This window comes from Rattus norvegicus, chromosome 13 (genome assembly GCF_021556685.1).
Source record: "Rattus norvegicus strain SHRSP/BbbUtx chromosome 13, alternate assembly SHRSP_T2T, whole genome shotgun sequence".
Taxonomy (NCBI): domain Eukaryota; kingdom Metazoa; phylum Chordata; class Mammalia; order Rodentia; family Muridae; genus Rattus; species Rattus norvegicus.
In genome coordinates, this window is record NC_141546.1 from 27,297,321 (window position 1) to 27,317,231 (window position 19,911).

Consider the following 19,911-nt stretch of genomic DNA (forward strand, 5'->3'; position numbering starts at 1 on the left):
TTTTTTCCCATTTGTACAGGGGTAACGCACTGTATTAAACATGTAAGGTCTTATCTACGTGGGTTTGATTACAAAAACTAATAAAGTATTCTCTAAATTTAAAAAAAAGAAATACTCAAGTTAATAATAAAAAAAAGAAATTAAACTCAAATGTCTAGATTGTTTCTATTAGCAAAAGCCAATCATAATTCCATACTATAAAATGTTTGTGTCTGTACTAGGATTTGATTGAATTTAAGACATCAGATAGAACAATCTTTCCCATAATTATTGAATAGAATTGCATGTATGACACTAATAGAATACAAAGCAGGAATTCTTTTATATGGTACTTCAATTATCTGATAATCATGACATCAGAATATAAATATCAGCCTGCCTGTCCACCTCTCATCCTGGGCTTCTCCTCCTTCTCTTATCTTTTCAGTTGAGACTAGAACTGCCCTGGAGCATGTCTTGCAGAATTGTAGGTTTGACAGAGGAGTGAAGGCCCTGGTGGGCTGGTGGCAGGAGGACATATCCTGTGATACACTCTAAGGGCATAAAAACAGGATGCAGAGAGGGCAGTGTAAAAATTTGTATCACCTATGAAAGCTGCACAATTTAAACATAAGCCAAGGTTGATTACCCAACACTATAGGAAAAGGAAGAAACATGGCATTGTGACATCTGCACCCCAGCACAGACATTTTGTCATCCTATGAGAATTTTTGTGAACGATGATTGCCATGTGATTGCAAAACCTCCTTCAATGTGAGAGAAGCTAGAAGTTATATGGAGCATAGTGTTCCCTAACAAGTCTGCCCTCAAGACTGTGTCATACTCTACTGAGCAGAAAGAGAACAGCAGCAGCAGGCTTGCTTAAAAGAAAAATATGAATGTGACCATAATAAAGAGAGCAAAGAAGGGCTGAGAAACAAAAGTTTAATTTATTAGTCCTTGAAGGAAGTGATGTTGGATGCTAGAGTTCATCTCCTCAAAAATAACTAGGATCTCTGATTCTGTTCTGTGAGTAAAAGCTCGCACCTACTCATTCAGATGAGATGGTTGACATGATGACTATCCAGCTTACTAGTATAACATGAGATGAGTATGAAATATCTCAGTCTGTGGATAATGTTGTAATTGTAATTAAAGTGATAAAAAGACCCCTTGTACTTGACCACTCTCTAGTGTCATACCCTGTAGACATACTGTACTATCAGAGAAGAAATTTCAAAAGCGTTATCAAGAGAAATAAGATAAGTCAAAGACCCATTAGATATTCTATACAGGAAGAAAAGCTTAGCTGCCTTGGAGTCCCTCCCATATGCCAAGTGGTTTCAGACGACTGACAATGGGCAGAAGTCCTAGGTCATTTTCATCTATGTTCTAATGGACTTAGGTACTTATATAGCCACCTGTTCTTCCATCAGATCATGTCCCATGCGGCTACTGTGAAAGAATTCTAAATGCACAGCCAAAAGAGCAGTACAATGCATGCTAGTCTCTGGGGAGTGTTCTGGAATGCCTGGTGGCAGGAGCTGTTAGAAGATAATTTGGGCATTTATTACTCTTTTTTAAAGAAAGGTACTCATGCTATTGGGCAGTAGACAGATTGCAATGTAAATATATCACACAGAATACACAGCTTACTTTGAGAATCTCTGTAATCATTCAGCTCCATAAAGTCCTGGGATGAAGCCCCTGACTTCCACAATGTCCAAGAAACCAAAAAATGTGAACCTAATCAATTCTGCCATTTATATAACCACCACCTCCACCATTTTCACCATCACACCGTGAAACACCCCTAAAAGAGGATTGAGAGAAGTTTCCCAGACAGAAGCAGGAAAAAAAAAGGCAAAGACAGAGGGGGAGGAGGATGAGGAAAAGGAAGATCCATAACAAAGATAAGGCCATGATTTCTTAGGCTGTGGACACCTGAAAAAATGAAGTAGCAGATGCTGGACAATAGTACGGTTTCATTACCCAGATAGGTAATCTTCACTATGACTGAGGATGTTGATAGCAGTTGTCTAAATAAGCTATCAAGCTGCATGTTACTGTCAAGGTGTGACACAAGTTTGCCAAAAGTCATTGAAGCATAGCCTCAAAAAGATAGGAAAACTCACACAAGAAGCCAGCAGGACTGGTTCCACTCTCTTTAGCAGAAGTTGTCTCAATCCTCAGTTCTGCCTTGCCACTAATGAGCAAGAGATGATACCATAAGATGGAATCCCTCCCTGACAGTGTCAGTAGGGTTAGCAACCTGAGGCTAAACAGATCACGAGTTCTATAGGAAAAGCTACTTTTATTATTCTACTAAAATCATACAATGGTTCCTAATAACATATTGCTGTATGTACATACCATCACATTATTAAAATATCATCAGAGGACATTATTTTTATTAGCTGGAAATAAAAACCAGACATAACCAACCAATATGAAGAAAATAAGAAGCTGGATCACTCCTTCCTAAATGAAATGGGTATATCACATACTCTTCAAGGATCAAAGATCTACCCAAAAAAGAGAGTGGAAAAAAATTCTAAGACCCTGAGGTCTAGATGATTGTGAGGAAATATTTCCAGACACAAGTGAGATACATATGTGAACTCACAAAGAGAGTGATTAAAATTAAGAAAACCTACACAAGTTCAGGTCAGAAAACATCCCAGCAGAGAAGAAAGAAATGGTACTGATTTCCTTTCCTAGCCAAGGAATATTGGCATTTGATTGCTGTTAGGTAAGAGAAAGTCATTTTTTATGTCAAGGAAGTGGTACTTTGTATATTAATCACAATGTATGGTATATGTGCCTCACACCTTATTTAGCTCAAACTATTTCATGGATTTTATTTATTTACTTACTTACTGGATTTTTTTATTGGATAATTTTAAAATTACATTTCACCCATCCATCTCCCCTTCTTGTATGAGGTTGTTCCCGCACACAATCACCCACCCCTTCCTGCTACTTCACCCTGACATTTCCCTACACTAGTGGGTCCAGACTTGATAGGACCAAGGGCTTCTCCCATTGGTGCCCAGACAGGCCATCCTGTGCTACATATACAGTTGGACCTATGGGTCTGTCCAGATGTACTCTTTGGGTGGTAGTTAGTCCCTGTGAGCACTAATTGGTTGGTATTATTGTTATTATAGGGTTGTAAGCCCCTTCAGCTCCTTCAATACTTTCTCTAACTCCTCCAATGGGGACCCCATTCTCAGTTCAATGGTTAACTGCTAGCATTCTCTGTATTTGTCAAGCTGTAGCAGAGCCTCTCAGAAGAGAGCTGTATCATATTCCTGTCAGCATGCTCCTCTTGGGATCAGCAATATTGACTGGGTTTGGTGGTTGTATGCATATGGGCTGGAACCCCAGTAAGGCAGAATCTGAATGGTTATTCTTTCAGTCTCTGCTTCCAACTTTATCTCCATATCACCTCCTATTAATATTTTTGTTCCCCTTCAAGAATGACTGAAGCATCAGTACTTTAGTCATACATCTTCTTGAGCTTCAAGTGGTCTGTGGATGGTATCTTACGTACTTCGAACTTTTGGTCTAATATACATTTATGAATGAGTGTATATGATGAGTGTTTTCTGGTGATTGGGTTATCTCACTCAGGATGATATTTTCTAGTTCCATCCATGTGCCTATGAATTTCTTAAAGTAATTGCTTTTAATAGCAATGTGTAGATGTACCACTTATTTTTTTAATCCATTCTTCTCTTTAAGGGCATCTGGGTTCTTTCCAGCTTCTGGCTATTACAAATAAGGCTGCAAAGAACATAGTGGGGCATGTGTCCTTGTTATACATTGGAGCATTATTTGGGTTTATGCCCATGAGTGGTATAGCTGGGTCCTCAGGTAGAACAATGTCCAATTTTCTGAGGAACCTCCAGCATGATTTCCAGAGTGGTTGTGCCAGCTTATAATCCCACCAACAAAGGAGGAGCATTCTTTTTTCTCAACATTGTTGCCAGAATCTCTTGTTACCTGAGTTTTTTAACTTAGTCATCCTGACTAGTGTGAGGTGGAATCTCAGTGTTGTTTTTATTTGCATTTCCCTGATGACTAAGGATGTTGATCATTTCTTTAGGTACTTCTTAGCCATTCCTTATTCCTCTGCTGAAAATTCTTTGTTTAGCTCTGTACCCTAAATTTAAATTGGGCTATTTAAGTCTCTAGAGTCTAACTTTTTGAATCCTTTGTATATATTGAATATAAACCCCTTTTCCAATCAGTTGGTTGTTGTTTTGCCCTAATGATATAATTATATATCCAGTTGTTTACTGAAGTTGTTTACAAGCTTTAGGATTTCTCTCGTGAAACTTTTGGAGTCACTTAAGTATACTATTATATTATCTGCAAAAAGTGATATTTTGACTTCTGACTTTCAATTTGTATCCCCTTGTCTTCTTTTTTTTTTTTATCTGATTGCTCTGGTTTGGACTTAGAATATGATACTGAATAAGTAGAAAGAGAGTGAACAGCCTTGTCTAGTCACTGATTTTAGTTGGATTGCTTCAAGTTTCTCTCCATTTAGTTTGATACTGGCTACTGGATTGCTGTATGTTGCTTTTACTATGTTTAGGAGCAGGCCTTGAATTCCTAATCTTTCCAAGACTTTTAACATGAAGGGGTGTTGAAGTTTGTTAAATGCTTTATTAGCATAATACCATGTGAAATAATTATGTGGATTTTTTCCTTTAACTTTGTTTATATAGTGCATTACATTGATTGATTTCCATATATTGAACCATCCCTTCAGTCCTAGGGTGAAACCTATTTGATCATGATGGATAATTGTTTTGTTGTGTTCTTGGATTAAGTTTCCAAAAATTTTACTGATTATTTTTGCATTGATATTCACAAGGGAAATTGATCTGAACTTCTCTTTCATTTTTGGGTCTTTGTGTGGTTTAGGTATAAGCAAAATTGTGGCTTCATAGTAGGAATTGGGTAGTGTACGTTCTATATTTTGTAGTACTGTTTGGACAGTGTTGGTTTTAGGTCTTCTATGAAGATCTGATAGAATTCACCATTAAACCCATATGGTCCTGGACTTTTTTTTTATTAGGAGAATTTTAATAACTGTGTCTATTCCTTTTGGAGTTATAGAACTGTTATGAATGTTTATCTGATCCTGATTTAACTCTGGTACCTTGTATCTGTATAGAAAGATGTCCATTTGACCCAGATTTTGCAGTTTTGTTGAAAATTGTATGAGGTACAATGTGTACTTTGAGATTTAATAAAGTTTTTTATGAATGTAGATGCCCTTGCATTTGAAGCATAAATATTCAAGATTGAGAGTTTATCTTGGAGGGTTTTTCCTTTGATGAATATCAAGTGTCCTTCCTTATCAATTTTGATAACTGGAAATTAATTTTATTTGATATTTAGAATGTCTACCCCAGCTTGTTCATTCGGAACATTTGCTTGGAAAATTGTTTTCCAGCCTTCTACTCTGATGACTTTTGGTCAAAAGTCGATTTTATTTGATATTAGAATGGCTATTCCAACTTCCATCTTCAGACCATTTGGTTGGAAATTGGTTTTCCAGCCTTTTACTCTAAGGTAGTATCTGTCTTTGTCACTGAGATGTGTTTCATGTGTTGCAAAATACGTGATCCTCTCTGTGTCCAGCCTGTTTGTCTATGTATTTTTATTGAGGAGTTGAGTCAATTGATGTTAAGAGATACTAAGCAAAAGTGATTGTTGTTTCTTGGTATTTTGTTGTTAGATGTGGAGTTATGTTTGTATGACTCTCTCTTCTTTTGGGATTGTTGAAAGAAGATTATGTTCTTGCTTTTTCTAAGGTATAGTTTCTTTCCTTGTGTTGGCGTTTTCTATATATTATCCTTTGTTGGGATGGATTTGTTGAACGATATTGTATTAATTTGGTTTTGTCATAGAATATTTCTTCATCTATATTAGTTGAGAATTTTGCTGGATATATTAGCCTTGGGTGGCATTTTTGTTCTTTTAGGGTCTGTATGACATCTGTCTAGGATCTTCTAGCTTTCATAGTATCTAGTGAGGAGTTAGCTATAATTTTGATAGTTCTGCCTGTAAAAGTGACTTGACCTTTTTCCCTTATGGCTTTTAATATTCTTTTCTTGTCTTGTGCATTTGCTATTTTGACTATTATGTGAAGAGAGTAACTTTTTTTTTTCAGTTAAATCACTTTTGGAGTTCTGTTGGCTTTTTGTATGTTTATTGGCATCTCTTTCTTTAAGTTAGAGAAGTTTTCATCTATAATTTGTTAAAGATATTGGCTGGCTTTCTAATTTTGGATTATTCCATCTCTTCTATACATATTATCCTCAGGTTTTAACTTCTCATTTTTTTTTGAATTTTCTGGAAGTTTTGTTCAGTAGCATTTTGTGTTTTACATTTTCTTGCTTTTTTTTTTCATCTTTATCAACTTGAATGTTTCTTATTTACATTTTGATTGTTACTCCCCTTTCCGGTTTACAGACCAACATCCCCCACCCATTCCCACCCCTTGTGTATGGGCTTCCCCTCCCCATCTTCCCCCCATTACCACCCTCTCCCAAGAATCACATTCACTGGGGTTCAGTCTTGGCAGGGCCAAGGGCTTCCCCTTCCACTGGTGCTCTTACTAGGCTATTCACTGCTACCTATGAGGTTGGAGCCCAGGGTCAGTCCATGTATAGTCTTTGGGTAGTGGCTTAGTCCCTGGAAGCTCTGGTTGCATGGCATTGTTATTAATATGGGGTCTCCAGCCCCTTCAAGCTCTTCCAGTCTTTTCTCTAATTCCTTCAACAGGGTTCACGTTCTCAGTTCAGTGGTTTGCTGCTGGCATTCGCCTATGTATTTGCTGTATTCTGGGTATGTCTCTCAGAAGAGATATACATCTGGTTCCTTGCGACCTGCACTTCTTTGCTTCACCCATCTTATCATATTGGGTGGCTGTATATGTATGGGCCACATGTGGGAATGTTCTGAATGGGTGTTCCTTCTGCCTCTGTTCTAAACTTCACCTCCCTATTCCCTCCCAAGGGTATTCTTGTTCCCCGTTTAAAGAAGGAGTGAAGCATTCACATTTTTGTTATCATTCTTGAGTTTCATATGTTCTGTGTAACTAGGGTAATTCTAGCATTTGGGCTAATATCCACTTATCAGTGAGTGTATACCATGTGTGTTTTTCTGTGATTGAGTTACCTCACTCAGGATGATATTTTCCATTTCCATCCATTTGCCTATGAATTTCATAAAGTCATTGTTTTTGATCGCTGAATAATATTCCATTGTGTAGATGTACCACATTTTCTGTATCCATTCCTCTGTTGAAGGGCATCTGGGTTCTTTCCACCTTCTGGCTATTAGAAATAAGGCTGCTATGGACATAGTGGAGCATGTTTCTTTGTTATGTGTTGGGGTATCTTTTGGATATATGCCCAAGAGAGGTATAGCTGGGTCCTCAGGAATTCAAAGTACAATTTCTGAGGAAACTCTAGGCTGATATCCAGAATCGTTTTACCAGTCTGCAATCCCACCAACAAGGGAGGAGTGTTCCTCTTTCTCCACATCCTCACCAGCATTTGCTGTTACCAGAGTTTTTGAACTTAGCCATTCTGACAGGTGTGAGGTAAAATATCAGAGTTGTGTGACTTGCCTTTCCCTTATGGCTAAAGATGTTGAACATTTCTTTAGGTGTTTGTCAGTCATTTGGCATTCCTCCACTGTGAATTTTTATCATTGAACCCCATTTTTTAATAGGGTTACTTATCTCCTATAGTCTAACTTTTCTTCAGTTCTTTGTATATTTCGGATATAAGCCCTCTATCAGTTGTAGGATTGGTCAAGATCTTTTCCCAATCTTTTGGTTGTCGTTTTGTCCAAACAATAGTATCCTTTGTCTTACAGAAACTTTGCAGTTTTATGAGATCCCATTTGTCGATTCTTGATCTTAGAGCATAAGCAATTGGTGCTTTGTTCAGGAAATTTTCTCCAGTGCCCATGTGTTCGAGATGCTTCCCCATTTTTCTTCTATTAGTTTGAATGTATCTGGTTTGATGTGGAGGTCCTTTATCCACTTTGACTTAAGCTTTGTACAGGGTGATAAGCATGGATCGATCTGCATTGTTCTACATGTGAACTCCAGTTGAACCAGCACGATTTGCTGAAAATGCTATCTTTTTTCCCATGAGATGGTTTTGGTTCCTTTATCAAAAATTAAGTGACCATAGGTGTGTGGGTTCATTTCTTGGTCTTCAATTCTATTCCATTGGTCTATCTCTCTTTCTCTGTCCCAGTACCATGTAGCTTTTATCACTATTGTTCTGTAATATTGCTTGAATTCAGTGACAGTGATTCCCCCGGAAGTCCTTTTATTGTTGAGGATAGTTTTAGCTATACTGGGTTTTTTATTAATTCCAGATGAATTTGCAAATTGTTCTGCTTAACTATCTGAAGAATTGTATTGGTATTTTGATGGGGATTGCACTGAATCTGTAGATGGCTTTTGGTAAATGGCCATTTTTACTATATTAATCCTGCCAATCCATGAGGATGGGACATCTTCCCATCTTCTGAGGTCTTCTTCAATTTCTTTCCTCAGGGGCTTGAAGTTATTATCATACAGATCTTTTACTTGCTTGATTAAACTCACATCGAGGTATTTTATATTATTTGGTACTATTATGAAGGGTGTCATTTCCTTAATTTCTTTCTCGACTTGTTTCTCTTTTGTGTAGAGGGAGGCTCCTGATTTATTTGAGTTAATTTTATACCAAGCCACTTTTAGGCTTGCTGAAGCTTTACTAGTTCTCCAGTGGAACTTTTTGGATCACTTAAATATACTATCATATCATCTGCCAATAGTGATATTTTGCCTTCTTCCTTTCCAATCTGTATCCCTTTGATCTCCTTTTGTTGTCTGATTGCTCTGACTAGAACTTCAAGAACTATATTGAATAAGTAGGGAGAGAGTGGGCAGCCTTGTTTAGTCCCTGATTTTAGTGGGATTGCTTCAAGTTTCTCTCCCTTTAGTTTAATATTAGCTATTGATTTGCTGTATATGGCCTTTACTATGTTTATGTATGGGCCTAGAATTCCTAATCTTTCCAGGATGATGGGGTGTTGAATTTTGTAAAATGCTTTCTCAGCATCTAATAAAATGATCATGTGGTTTACTTCTTTCAGTTTGTTTATATAATGGATTATGTTGAGGGTTTCTGTATATTAAACCATCCCTGCATGCTTGGGATGAAGCCTACTTGATCATGGTGGATGATTGTTTTGATGTGCTCTTGGATTCGGTTTGCCAGAATTTTATTGAGTATTTTTGCGTCGATATTCATAAGGGAAATTGGTCCGAAGTTCTTTTTCTTTTTTGGGTCTTTGTGCGGTTTAGGAATAAGAGTGATTGTGGCTTCATAGAAAAAATTTGGTAGCACTCCATCTGTTTCAATTTTGTGGAATAGTTTGGATAGTATTGGTATGAGTTCTTCTATGAAGGTATGATAACATTCTGCACTGAACCCATCTGGACCTATGCTCTTTTTGGTTGGGAGACCTTTAATGACTGGTACTATTTCTTTAGGGGTTATGGAATTATGTAACTGGTTTATCTGTTCCTGATTTAAATTCGGTACCTGCTATCTGTCTAGAAAATTGTCCATTTCCTCCAGATTTTCAAGTTTTGTTGAATGTAGGCTTTTGTAGTAGGATCAGATGCTTTTTTTGAATTTCCTCAGATTCTGTAGCTATGTCTCCCTTTTCATTTCTGATTTTGTTAATTTGGACACACTCTCTGTGTCCTCTTGTTAGTCTGGCTAAGGGTTTATCTATCTCGTTGATTTTCTCAAAGAACCAACTTTTGGTTCTGTTGATTCTTTGTATGGCCCTTTTTCTTTCTACTTGGTTGATTTCAGCTCTGAGTTTGATTATTTCCTGCCTTCTACTCCTCCTGGGTGTGTTTGCTTCATTTTGTTCTAGAACTTTTAGGTGTGCTGTCAAGCTGCTGACATATGCTCTCTCCTGTTTCTGCAGGCACTCAGAGCTATGAGTCTTCCTCTTAGCACAGCTTTCAGAGTGTTCCATAAGTTTGGGTATATTTTACCTTCATTTTCATTAAATTCTAAGAATTCTTTAATTTCTTTCTTTATTTCTTCATTGACCAGGTTATCATTGAGTTGAGCATTGCTCAATTTCCATGTATTTGTGGGCGTTCTTCCCTTATTGTTATTGAAGACCAGCTTTAGCCCATGGTGGTCTGATAGGATGCATGGGATTATTTCTATCTTTCTGCATCTGTTGAGGCTTGTCTTATGACCAACTATATGGTCAATTTTGGAGAAAGCACTGTGAGGTGGTGTTAAGAAGGTATATCCTTTTGTTTTAGGATAGAAAATTCTATAAATATGTTCAGTTAATTTATTTCATGACTTCTCTTAGTCTGTCTATGTCTCTGTTTAATTTCTGTTTCCATGATCTGTCCATTGATGAGAATTGGATGTTGAAATCTCCTACTCTTATTGTGTGAGGTACAATTTGTGCTTTGAGTTTTAGTAAGGTTTCTATTATATATGTAGTTGTCCTTGCATTTGGAACATAGTTACTTAGAATTGAGAGTTCATCCTAGTGGATTTTTCCTTTGATGAATATGAAGCGTCCTTCCTTAACTTTTTTGATGACTTTTAGTTGAAAATCGAATTTATTTGATATTAGAAGAGCTACTCTAGCTTGCTTCTCAGACATTTTACTTGGAAAGTTGTTTTCCAGCCTTTCACTCTGAGGTAGTGTCTGTCATTGTCTCTGAGGTGTGTTTCCTGTAAGCAGGAGAATGCAGGGTCCTCACTGCATATCCAGTTTGTTAATCTATGTCTTTTTTTGGGGAGTTGAGACCATTGATGTTCAAAGACATTAAGGAATTGTGATTATTGCTTCCTGTTATATTAATATTTGGATGTGAATTTATGTTTGTGTGCTTTTCTTCTCTTTGTTTTGTTGCCCAGAAAATTACTTTCTTGCTTTTTCTTTGGTGTATCTTGCCTCCTTATATTGGGCTTTACCATTTATTAACCTTTGTAGCGCTGGATTTGTAGAAAAATATAGTGTAAATTTGCTTTTGTCATGGAATATCTTGGTTTCTCCATCTATGTTGACTGAGAGTTTTGCTGGATACAGTAACCTGGGCTGGCATTTGTGTTCTCTTATGTTCTGTATGACATCTGTCCAGGGTCTTCTGGCTTTCATAGTTACTGGTGAGAAATCTGGTGTGATTCTGATAGGTCTGCCTTTATATGATGCTTAAACTTTTACCCTTACTGCTTTTAATATTCTTTCTTTTTGTGCACTTGGTGTTTTGACTATTATGTGACAGGAGGAGTTTCTTTTCTGGTATAATCTATTTGGAGTTCTATAGGCTTCTTGTATGTTTATGGGCATCTCTTTCTTTAGGTTTGGGAAGTTTTCTTCTATGTTTTTTTTTTGAAGATATTTACTGGTCCTTTGAGCTGGGAGTCTTCACTCTCTTCTATACCTATTATCCTTAGGTTTGATCTTCTCATTGTGTCATGGGTTTCCTGTATATTTTGGACCAGTAGCTTTTTCTATTTTATATTATCTTTGACTGTCGATGGTTTCTATGGAATCTTCTGCTTCTGAGATCCTCTCTTCTATCTCTTGTATTCTGTTGGTGATGCTTGTATCTATGGCTTCTTGTCTCTTCCTTTAGTTTTCTATATCCAGGGTTGTCTCCCTTTTTCCTTTGTTTATTGCTTCTATTTCCATTTATAATTCCTTCGCCTGTTGGTTTGTGTTTTCCTAGAATTCTCTCAGGGAGTTTTGTAATTCTTCACTATAGGCTTCTACTTGTTTATTTATATTTTCCTCCGTCTTTCTTGAAGTCCTCAATCATCAACGATCAAATGTGATTTTAAATCTAGATCTTGCTTTTCTGGTGTTTTTGGATATTCAGTATTTGCTTTGGTGTGCGAACTGTGCTCCAATGATGCCATGTAGTCTTGGTTTCTCTTTCTTGGGTTCCTGTGTTTGCCTCTTGCCATCAGCTTGTCTCTGGTGTTACCTTGTTCTGCTATTTCTGACAGTGGCTAGACCGTTGTATAAGCCTGAGTGTCAGGAGTGCTGTAGATCTGTTTTCCTGTTTTCCTGTTTTCTTTCAGTCAGTTATGTGAACAGTGTGTTCTGATTTTGGGCATGTAGTCTTTCCTCTCTACTGGTCTTCAGCTGTTCCTGTTGGCCTCTGTCCTGAGTCCACCAGGCAGGTCACTTGGAGCAGAAAAGTTGGTCTTACCTGTGGTCCTGAGTCTGAATTTGCCCGTGGGGGGCTGCTTTTGAGCTCTCAGTGAGGGCGGCAACCAGGAGGGCCTAAACTGCCTTTTCCTGGGGCCCCCAGTGTACCAGGGTCCAAGATGGCGTAGGTGTTTTCCTCTTGAGTCAGAAATGTGGACAGAGTGTAGTCTCTTCTTGCTCCCAGTCATGTCTGCCCCTCTGAAGTTTTAGCTCTCCCTCCCATGGGATTTGGGTGCAAAAACTGTTGGCCTGGTCCCTTCAGTGCCAGGCAGTGTCTGGACCACAGGGAACCTGGTGTTCGAGTGCACAATAACTGCTTTTAACTTACCCCCTTGAATAATTCAGCTGGTCTAGAGACTGAAAATGTCACCCTTTGCTGGAGTAACAGGTATGGTGTAGCAGTGTTTTACATTTTCTTTGAGGGTTGTATTAATGTTTTTTAGGTATCTTCTGCCCATGAGACTTCCTCTTCTATCTCTTGTATTCTGATGGTAATGCTTATGCCAATGACTCTTGATCTCTTTCTTAGGACTTTTTTATCTCCAGGGTTGTTTCTTTTTGTGATTTCTATATTGTTTGTATTTCAATTTTTAGAACCTGGATGGTTTTGGTCCATTCCTTTACTGGTTTGTTTGTGTTTTCTTGTAATTCTTTAAGGGATTATTGTGTATCCTCTTTAAGAGATTTTACTTGTTTACTTGCTTTGTCCTGTATTCCTTTAAGTGATTAATTTATGTTCTTCTTACAGTCCTTTATCACCATCATGAGATGTGATTTTAAACCCCAACCTTGCTTTTCAAGTGGGGTCAGATGTCCAATATTTGCTTTGGTGGGTGAACTGGGCTCGGATGATGCCAAGTAGTCTTGGTATCTGTTGCTTAGGTTCCTAACCTTGGCTCTTGCCATCTGGTTGTCTTTGGTGTTGCGTGGTCTTGCTGTCTCTGACAGTAGCTTGACTCTCCTGTAAGCCTGTGTGTCAGTACTCCTGGAGACTAGCTTTTTCTGAGTGGGATTTGGGTACAGAGAACTCTGAGATTGGGTCAGCTCTGGGGACAGGAGGAAACTTGAAGTGTCCTATTCCAGACTTCTCCTGAGTTCTGTGCCCTGAAGGAGCCCGGCAAGTCCCTTGGAGCAGAAGTGGTGGTCTTTCATCTGCTCTCAGGTGTGTGAGTATTCCTGGCAACTGGCTTTCCGCTCTGGGCACAGGCTGAGACTGGAAGGATCCTCTCTCTGACTGCTCCTAGTTTCCTGTGTTTACAGGGCTCTAGGTGGGTTCCTCTTGAGCCAGGAATGTGAGCAGATGTGGTGTCCTCCACTGAGGTCTCAGGAATGCCTGCACTTCTGAAAATCCATCTTTCTCCCCAACAGGATTTGGATACAGAGAGCTCTGGGACCAGGTCAGCTCTGGGTACAGGCAGAAACTGGAAGCTTATTTATTCTTTTTAATAGATCAATATAGAAAGAAGACCTGAAGCTTGGTTGATTGGGTTGGTGGATGGTGGGTGAGGATTGGAGAGTAGTTGTAAAATGGTACAAAAGACATTATATGAAACTTTCAAAAAATAAATAAAACCATTGTTCTGAAATAATGTTTTATACATATATATCTTTAGCACATATGTTCCATCGAGTAAGATTAATCTAACCAAACATCATAAAGTTTGATGAGGCATGAAATGATGAGGCAGGGTAGAGGTGAGCTGGTAGCATACACAACAGGTAGCAGGTATGATAGAGCAGTAAGAATCTGTTATTTGTCGAATGAAAATCTTTAACCATCACCACACTTTATTTCCTCCCAATTTATTTCTTACAATTTACTTCTTCAACACACTTTATTTCTTCTCTTCCATTTCACCTTTGCATTTCTAAAACGTTTCAGTGCTGATTACTTTTAATCTCTCATCTCACATTCCATTTCATATGTGCCATTTGTTTGAAAAAGTAGAATTATTGCTCCTGTAAAACAAAATGCCCATAAAATTTCTTTTGATTTTTAAGTTAATTTAAAAGAGAAATTTATTATTAAGTAATTTCAGATACTGTGCATCAGGTTGCTGTAGGTTTTGGGGAAAAATGAGGTAAAAGTTTTGTGTCCTGATTGAAGATTTTTCAGGAGTTGGATAGATAAATCAGCATATAGGGAACCCTAAGCATGATGATTAACCTTAGGGTGGATGCCCATCATTCACATTAAAGCTTATGGGCATGCCATTCTGTTTTTATACTAGGACTGGAGAAGTGGAGGCAGGATTCTTTTTTTTTTTTTTTGGTTCTTTTTTTCGGAGCTGGGGACCGAACCCAGGGCCTTGCGCTTCCTAGGTAAGCGCTCTACCACTGAGCTAAATCCCCAGCCCCAAGGAGGCAGGATTCTAAGAGCAACCTACATCGATAAACTAGACATATTGATGGATCCTAGATGTAGCAGGAATTCCAACATCAATACATAATGGGGGGGTTGAGTAAGCCAAGAAGAAATTCAGCTTCAACCATGGTCATCTATATGCATACACACACACATAAATGCTCTCATACAGGACAATATGAATATATATGCAAACAAAACAGTACAAAAACAAACAAAAGTCTTTAAATACACTGGGAATCTATTTTTTGTCTGATTAGCCACCAAAAATCAGAAATCATTAACAAAACAAAAATTCACTATCACACAGAATAGAAACAGTTGAAATTATAATTAAACAAATGTTTGGAGAAAACAAAACATTATGTATAACAATAACTATAGTCCTCATTAATTTTGATTAAACTATTCTCTCTAGAATTTATTTTGGCTATATTTGTACCCTAGTATTAGATTATACTCACCGAAGAGAAACTTGAAATGTTGAAAATAATTGTCAGTTTGAAAGGCAAAAGTGTGAAATGGGTATCTAGAGACTTTCCAGCTGTTAAAATTGTTGATAAAGCATCTGGCAATAATGGTGAACAGTGTTTTGCATTTTCAACTCAAATGTGTGTAAAAATCAGAAAGGAATGCCTTTTCATAAATTTTATGAAAGCTCAGACACTTTGTCTTCTCTGACAATAAAAAGCATTTTAAAGTCAGTGGAAGTATTAACTGCATGTAGTGCCAAGTTGTCAACAACTGGTTTCAAAGAATAAATTACCTCTAATACTTGGTATATTTTTCACACTTTTTATTTTCCTGTAACCAATTAGTTGAAACTTACCTTGACAGGAAAACGATTCTAAATAATCTAAAACAGCAGGTGGAGTGTGTATAACTTAAATAATGTCCATACAGGAGAAAAATCTCTCAAAAAGGGTCACTATATCAAATACTAATTTAGTGAAATATAGCTATGGGCTACAAAGTGCTCTCAAGTTACTGTATAAATATGTATTGTATTCTCATTTCTCAACAGTTTCATGTTTCACTTACATATCTATCCTCTACTCAAGGATACATTTCCAAAAGTAATTTTTATTGTTTTTATTGACCACCATAGAAAATTAGTTTTCTTCAGTAATGATAAAATACACCAGTTCTGCTTTACTAAACAATTTGTTCTATTGTTATTTATGAGAATTAGTAATTCAGAAATGTACTCAAACACCAATGTGTGTGAGTATTTCTAAGAAGATATTGAGAAAAAGAATAAGGGAATTGTAGAAATTCTCTGTTGGTGAAATAAATAATTTTAATAGCTTTCAAACAACATCACAGTATAACTATGTCTTAGGCAGTAGATGAAGAAGATAAAAATAAGAAGGTCATCATACCTTAGGCAGTAGGCAAACATAGTAAGAACAATAATCTACAAATGTGTCAGGATTCTTGAGAAAGAATTAAAACCAGTCAAAATTAAATTGTTGACAAACTTAATGTCGGGAAATTTGAAGTGTACTGCTTTCTCTCATTGAGACTTCCAACTTCCCTCTTATGTGGCACTTCATCTTCTATGCAGATCTCTTATGACAGCTTCATTATTGTTCGATGCACTTTGGATCACAAGGAAACCCGATGTGAGAGCCCTGTATCGGAATTATACTCTAACCTTTACCCTCTTAATTTTATTACACTAAAATTCTCTTAATCTCTAGGTAAACAATCTCAGCCTGTACTACAGCAATGATGGCTCCTGATGAACAACACTATCCTCTTTCTAATCAGTAAGAACAAATAGATAAGGTATATCTTTCCAACACCCTAAGACCTTTGCTTTGCATTCATTTACAACTGCCTGGAATAGTTTATTAGCAAAAATAAGTATGGCATTTTCTTTCTGAAAGCTTTCCTGTCAGTTCCCATCCTGCTCATATTCAATATGATTTTCTTTGCAATATTGAAGTACTTATTAAGTACTGTATAATGTGCTGTATAAATCTTTTTCTAGCCACTGCACTTTTAGATGGCAAAGATTTCTCTACCTCAAAGTAAACATTGCCCATCTACTAGGAATGGTGTTTAGGTTGTGGGACATGTCTACAATAGACTTTTGCAATGCACTCCTTTCTTTAGGAAAGATGTCGTTAGTTTTTATGTGTTTCATTCTCTAAACTTTATAAATCTTTAACCACAATTAACTTTAAAAGAAACCTTTTCATTTGTGGCCATGTTACTTAAAAATCACTGTTTTGTGAGTTTTTTTTTTTTAATTTTAAAAAATAAAAGGATTTACTTTCTAATGTAATGTATATACTATTCATTTTTCTCAGTTTTCTAACTTTTTATAATAATGCAAGTTCTATGAAGAGGTTTTGTCTTTTGTGCAGTATCATCTCATGTGCATTTCAAGTGCCTACTCTCACTGTTATTGCAGTAAAAATAAAAATAAAAAAAAATGGGTCGGAGGCTACCAGTACCCATGCATTCCCACTCCACATGGAACTGCGGGAGCGACATGCTCTGGCTGTCTCTCTGCCAGCTGCTTTCTCACACTATCCCCCAGGCGGGTTGTTACTATGCCTGACACACACTGTAGGGAGCGGCGCGGCAGCTGTATGATAATGAGGTGAATCTTGCGCCCTCCTAACAACAGTACTGAGCATGTGTGGGGTTTTGCACCTGACGTCAGTCTGGCTGGGGCGGTACTATGCTAAATGGGAGTTCATGCTGCGCCAATCTCTGGAGGACAAGTAGCTGGAATGGCAGTGGGGTGACTCGTGCCCCACCAATCCCTGAAAGAAGATTAGCATACTGTTGTGTATATAAGCTGAGCGTCAGTAAAACTTAAAGCTGTAACACTTGGAGCTGTAACACTTGGAGCTGTAACACTTAGGGCTGGCTGCCACCGCGTCCCTGTATCAACAAAGAAGGTGTCCTGCAGTAAAGGCTGTTGAGAAGAATCCAACCATGTTGTGTCTTCCTTGCCGGACGAGGTGGGCTCGACAAAGTGGTGGCCCGTACGGGGACGAGGACATCCTCGTGGATCTCAGAACTCTTCAGCTTCAGGACGAGCGACTTCGGAAATGTTCCCGGTAAGGGACAATAAAGTTCTCTGGTGGTGAGCAGAGACGATGGGAGCCTTGGGTTAGAGGTTAAAAGGTCTGCAGTCTGGAGCAATGTTGTTTCAAGTTGATCCTTTGTGGGCAGGATTTATAATTTTGTTTCTTTTTTTCTTTGTGTGGGATAGAGAAGCCACAGACAGCAAGCTTAAGCCCGGACCAAAACCTCTTTGGCGAATGGTCCCTGCCTGCTTAGAGGATAAACGATGTGAGGAAGCTGTTTGGACAGGTCAGAGGGTCCTTGCAGAGCAAAAAGAAAGTATGTCAGAGGGAGAAAAGGTCTCGGGGAAAAAAAAAGGAGATAAAAGGAACAGAGAGAAGGCAGAGATAAAAAAAGAGGATAATCAGAACCAGGAAACAAATAAGATATATTCTTCTTTAAAAGCCTTGACCTTAGAAATGTCAGACAATCTAGAAAGCATCACCGACAGCTTAGAGAAAGTAAAACTAAAGGTAGAACCATCGGGTCCGGGGCCTCCCGCAGAGCAACAAAAGTAAGCGCAGGACTCGACCTCAGTTCCACCACCAGACTCAAATTGACCCCTCGAATGGGAACTCAGGTGGTGGATACAGATTTTAAAGGCCCCAGTAAGCAGAATTCAGAAGGATCACAGAAATTGAAAGCATGTGCAAAGATTAAGATTTGGGGTAGTGGTAGTGGTCAAAAGGGGACAAGGTAATAATGGGAAAATGTTTTTTTGTGTACGTGTTCTTTTAGAGTTATGTTAAAATCTAGAGAAGCAAAGTCGATTCTCATAGATGCTTTTAGTCTTTGGACCCTGACTAGAGACAATTTACACCCTAGACAAGAGAGAGAATGGGGTTGAGAAAAACAGTGCTCCCGAACTCTCCACAGATGCTTTGGCAAAAGAAGGAAATGAGCTTAAGTTTTTTGAAGCTCTCCTGGAACCAGAAGGAGGTGGGAGACGTCTTGCCTCCTTGCTGGCTCCTATTGGAGAAGTGCTTATTTCTGGTTCTGGGTTCTTTAGGTAGGATGTCTGGGTCCCTTTGGTGGAACACCATCGAGTTCTTTCTGTGTCTATTGTTTGTCCTTGGTGCACCAAGCTGTGGATGTATGTCAATTTATGTCTGGGTTTTGCTTCTCGTTTCTTGAATGTTTTGTGTTTCATGTTTAAAAGAAAAAAAAAATTGGTTAAAACTTAAAATGCTGGTTGATTCACCCATTGATGTAGCTTTAACTCCTTTCAAGAAAGGTACAAATAAATAAAAAGTGTCAATTGGCTTTTGGAGACTGCATCTGTAGCTAGAAGGCTAAGTCGGCTGGGCAAGCTCCCCAGGGGGGCTGGCTAAATGTTTATACTAGCCGCCCTAGAAGCGGCCTATACAAAAGTGGTTAAGGTGCTTGAAAACAATCAATTGTTCATAGCACCTGAAAAGGTTCAAATGGGCCAAATGGGAGAATATTTAGGAACAAAAATCACTCCTCATAGTATTTCTCCTCAAAAAATTGAATTACGAAAAGACCATTTAAAAACATTAAATGATTTTCAAAAATTACTAGGAAGCATAAATTGGATTCGACCCTATATTAAAATGTCCAATGTGGATTTACAACCACTTTATGAGATCCTGAAAGGGGATTCTCAGCTTACTTCACCCCGTGTTTTAACCAAGGAAGCAAGATTATCTTTGAGGAAAGTAGAAGAAAGACTAGAAAAGGCAATACTAAAAAGGTACAAGGAAGAGGAAGATCTGCTTTTGTGTATACTGAAAACTTTTGGTCAGCCTACAGGAGTATTATGGCAACAAGGTCCACTTCTTTGGATATATCCCCATATTTCTCCTAATACAACCCTTGAATATTACCCTTCTGCTGTTGCACAGCTAGCTGTATTAGGCGTTAAATCTTGCATTCAGCATTTTGGTATTTTACCAAAGAAAATTATTATACCATATACAACTGCTCAGGTAGAAACATTGTGTGCATTGATAGATGATTGGGCCATATTGCGCTGTAGTTTTGATGGAGAGTTTGACAATCATTATCCTAAGGATCCGTTGCTACAACTTTTACTGAACATCCAGTGATCTTTCCTAAGATCACTGCCTTAGAGCCTTTGTCTGGAGCGTTAGATATATATATTTATACAGATGGCTCCAAAACAGGTGTAGGTGCCTATATGGTTGATTCTCAAGAAC

General features: G+C 38.0%; 1 pseudogene; it reads left to right on the top strand.

The window, feature by feature from the left end:
• The window catches only part of LOC108352615 (40S ribosomal protein S28 pseudogene), a 30,001-nt pseudogene extending 13,612 nt beyond the window's left edge, over positions 1 to 16,389 (top strand).
• Positions 16,390 to 19,911: the final 3,522 nt, after the last annotated feature.